This window comes from Chlamydotis macqueenii, chromosome 3 (genome assembly GCF_036417535.1).
Source record: "Chlamydotis macqueenii isolate bChlMac1 chromosome 3, bChlMac1.mat, whole genome shotgun sequence".
Lineage (NCBI taxonomy): Eukaryota > Metazoa > Chordata > Aves > Otidiformes > Otididae > Chlamydotis > Chlamydotis macqueenii.
The window spans coordinates 38,531,722-38,536,461 of NC_141558.1; positions in this window are offsets into that span (position 1 = coordinate 38,531,722).

Below are 4,740 nucleotides of genomic sequence, written 5' to 3' on the forward strand. Positions count from 1 at the left end.
ATAAAACACTCACAGGGCATCCACAGAAAATAGGGCAAAGGCATAGGAAAAAACCAAAGATGAACAGAAACAGAGAGTGAGAAAAGGAAGGCAGGAGAGATTAATCCAGTCTTAAAATGAGACACCTCCAAACACAAAGAAAGATTATATAATTTAAGACATGTATCCTCTGACATCAAACATTGGGCTACAAATTTTGCAAAGTGCACCAAAGACGCAGAAAAACAGATGGCACTGTAACAGAACAACATCAAACGTATTTAGGCAAAAAAGCAGACATTGCGGGCAGAAGATATGATTGTATCGTCCCAAACTTGTGTCACTTGAACTTATGCATTTTATTTGGGAAATAAATTTGATCAAGGAGTTTCCATTAAGCTGTGAACGTAGTGCAGAACGTAAACAAACAGCAACAATGATGGAATAATCAATTTGGGGGGGATTGTCGTAATAAACAAAATAGTCATGGCACTGATCTTTCATTTATTTATTTATATATTCATTTTAACTATATGCATTCTCATTAATGGAGACCATGCAACCTGAAAGGAGCAAATCAATACATTTTCCTTGTAAATTTAACAGCTTAATTAGAACTGCCTATTTGTAACTCTGTGCCTTCACAACATTCGTCCCTTACTATCAAAAACATTCATTTGCACTTCTTACTTAGATTTACACTTCTTACTTAGATTTCTATAGTACTAATCTTTGAGCCTGATTCTCTCCTCAAACCAGTTTTATATTGGTTTAAATCCCTTAACTTCAACAGATTTGGACAAGATTGACACCATCAGAGGTGAGGATACAAAGGGAATATTCGTATTGGCTGCTCTGTAAGCTCACATGTAGAAGTGAAAGATGTGCAAAGAGTTTCTAATAAATACTAGACAGATATACAAAGAACAGTAGCAAGAAAAAGCTGCAGTAGACGAAGGCATAATCCTGTGAGCTAAAACAGAGGCTTTTATCTGACAAGCACTGTGGTAAGCATTTGGTCACACTGAGCAGAACCAAATCTGTGGTCCCGTTTTACTCTGTCTCACCTTCCCCCACCACGCTAGGACCACATCCATGAGGCAAGCTCTTCATGGTCCATGCAGCTCCTGCACAAGTGTCCTGCAGCACCTTGGTGAGGGCAGCTTACACAGCTCCACACCAGTGCCAGCCACTCTGTAATCTCCTCCGCTGGGCCGAAACAGCGATAGCAGAAACCTGTTCTCAGCCAGCCCTGAAACAACCTCTGAATAACAGAGTTGGTTTTAATTCAGTGTATCTTTGCAGACTAGGCTGACAGGGCAAGCCCACAGCTGCAGCTGAAGAGCTGGAGAGGAAGGATGGGGCACATGGGCAGGAATTTATTACACCAGCTTCAGCACTGAAGAAAACATGCTCTGAAACTCTGTCCTGTGAGTGTGTGGCTGCAAGTCAGACATGCCACCTGGGATTGCAGCTGAGCTAGGTGGAAAGGCTACTGCCTCTGCCCATTGCTTTTCTTCAGAGCTTGAAGTCTCCCCAGAGCATAACAGCACAGGCAGTCACTCCAAAATATAGTTGGTCAGAATGATCCTAGTTGGAAAGAAACTTACTACTAAAAACACTTTGTGACCACAGTACAATTTCGCAGAACGTGGCAAGGAAGCAGATGCAAGTGCATTATCTGTACCCCTCTGCTCAGAGGGGAAGGAAGGAGTACTGGTCTCTCGACACGGGCAGGTGGCAAGGAAGCTCAAACCCAGCAGTTTCCCTTATGCACACCTAAGCTAATGAGCAGCACAGGGGCCATTTACTGTGCTCATAACTCTGGCAGCATGCAATTCAGAACCTAGAGGTAGCTGAGGTGTTTTACAAATAATGTTTTTCTCAGAAAATCTGATTTCCTTAGAATTTAGAAAATATTCTTGTCTTGAAAATATTTTTATCTTTGAATCGCCTTTACAAAACACTTCTTGTTTGAATATACAGTTTGAAACAAGTGGTTTCAGCTGTAAGTTGACATTTCAATTTACTGTTTCCTTTCACAATATTGAAATGCTTCATTCTGACCATAAATGTCTAAAAGCTTTTTCCTCCACATCATTTTTTTTTCTGAGAAACATTTCTTTCCTTGACACTTTTTAATATTTTGTCTTTATACTCTAATTCCAGATGACAATAACATCAAAATGCTCTAACATTTTTCACTGAGTCAAGACTCCATTTTCCAAACAGCTTTACTACCTTCTTCCAGCTCCTCCATGAGCCCGCGGAGATAGGAGAGCGAAAGGAACTTATACTTCTCCTTTTAGCATCTCAGTGCAGGCATGTCTATGTAGGTGCCAAGCAGATGACAGCCGCAGGAGAATACCTGTTCCCCACTAAAATGAAGCCTAGAAAGATCAGTGTTAAGTGACTGTGCATCATGACCCAAATGCAGAAGAGGTAGGTCTTCCCGGGGGAGCTCTGAATTGTGTTGTCTTCATCCTCCCATGGCCTCAGCTGCCTCCAACCCAGCCTATTTTCTGGTTGCAGTAGAGAACAGAGGTTTTCAAGAGGTGAGACCCTTATTAACAGTGGGAGGAAATGTCAAGTCTTTGTAGGGTGCCTGCCACCTGCCTATTCTTTCCATCTTCAAGGTAATGTGGTTTTGCGGTGGGTTGACCCTGGCTCAATGCCAGGTGCCTACCAAGCTGCTCTGTCACTCCTCCTCCTCAGCTGGACAGGAGAGAGAAAATACAACAAAAAGCTTGTGGATCAAAGTAAGGACAGGGAGCAATCACTCACAAACTACCATCACAGGCAAACCAGACTTGACTTGGGGAAATTAGTTTAATTTATTACCTATCAAATTGGAGCAGGACAATGAGAAGTAAAACCAAATCTTGAAACACCTTCCCTCACTCCTCCCTTCCTTCTGAGCTCAACATCACTCTCAATTTTTTTTACCTGCTCCCCGCAAGCGGCACAGAGGGAACAGGAAATGGGGGTTGTGGTCAGTCCATCACACGTTGTCTCTGCCTCTCCTTCCTCCTGAGGGGGAGGACTCTTCACACTCTTCCCCTGCCCCAGCATGGGGTCCCTCCCATGAGAGATAGTCCTCCACAAGCTTCTCCCATGTGAGTCCTTCCCACAGGCTGCAGTTCTTCACAAACTGCTCCCATGGGTGTTCCTTCCACAGGGTACACTCCTTCAGGAACAGACTGCTCCAGCCTGGGTCCCCCAGGGGGTCACAAGCCCTGCCAGCAAACCTGCTCCAGCATGGGCTTCTCTCTCCATGGGGCCACAGGCCCTGCCAGGAGCCTGTTCCAGTGCAGGCTTCCCACAGGGTCACAGCCTTCTTCAGACATCCACCTGCTCTGACATGGGGTCCTCCATGGGCTGCAGGTGGATCTCTGCTCCTCCATGAGCCTCCATGGGCTGCAAGGGGACACCCGGCCTCACCATGGGCTGCACCATGGGCTGCAGGCGAATCTCTGCTCCAGCGCCTGGAGCACCTCCTCCCCCTCCTTCTTCACCAATCTTGGTGTCTGCAAAGTCATTCCTCTCACATATTCTCAGTTTTCTCTCCTGGCTGCAGTTTCTCTTGTGCAGTTTTTTTTCCCCCTTCTTAACTATGTTATCATGGATGTGCTACCACCGCTGCTGATGGGCCCAGCCTGGGCCAGCGGTGGATCCATCTTGAAGCCAGCTGGCATTGGCTCTAGGGGACACGGGGGAACCTTCTGGCAGCTTCTCACAAAAGCCACCTGCACAGCACCCCCACTACCAAAACCTGGCCACACAAACCCAATACAGGTTTCTTATTTCTAGGAGTGGTTTACTAAAAAGCAAGGGAATATCCCTTCTTTTGCCCTGTCTGGCCCTTTAAAGGTCACAGTGCTGAAATAAATATTTCTTCAATATGCCATAGCTGAGTACTGCTTTATGTCATGTAAAGAGAAAAAAAAAAACTTTCTACCTTTACTTCCCATACACTCATTTAAGGGCTAGCTTCAACCTGGCCTTCTCCTGAGCTGTTCCTCTGAAACATATACCTGCAACCACCACAGAGCGGTCATGTCTGAGCAGTAACACACATCTACCACATATTAACACTCTGAAATAAAAGCCATCTCATTCACGAAGGGGAGAAGGGAGAGGTGCAGTTAACGGGTCAACACCATAAACGCGTGTCCCGGATCACGTGCTGAGCTGGGAAGGGGCAGGGAGCGCAGCACAGTATAGCCGATAACGTAGCGCATGGCGACGTAGATACCTCCAGGCAGCCAGACAGCGTGGGTGGCCCAGGCAGGGAGACGGTGCCAATATTTTAACAAGTGGCTCCCACAAAAAAAAACATTTCCCTTCAGCAGGTGATAAATTTACACTGCAGGGATGTGATGTCTGCAGAAATAAGTGAGGGGCTCTGGAATCCACCCTTTTGTTTAACAATGTAAAGAAAAAAACTCACGATTCTAACTAAGGAAGGGGACATCACTGCTTGGCAAGAAAATGTACATTAAGATGTACTTGGCCAGAAATGCACTGAGTCATGCAGAGCAGTGTTCAACCAGCGCAGTTCATGTGGGGGGAGAGGAGGGAGCTGAATGCCTTGCACAGGAGTCCCATAGCATCCTACTTCAGGAAGGCTTATTGAAAATATCCGACACTGTGTAGAGTCTTATTACAACCCTGATAAGAAGCCAGTGCTAATAAGATGCAAGGCAAGGTGAAGTGGGAGAGCAAGGCTTTCACATCTCCTCTCTCGGATCTGGTAGCAGA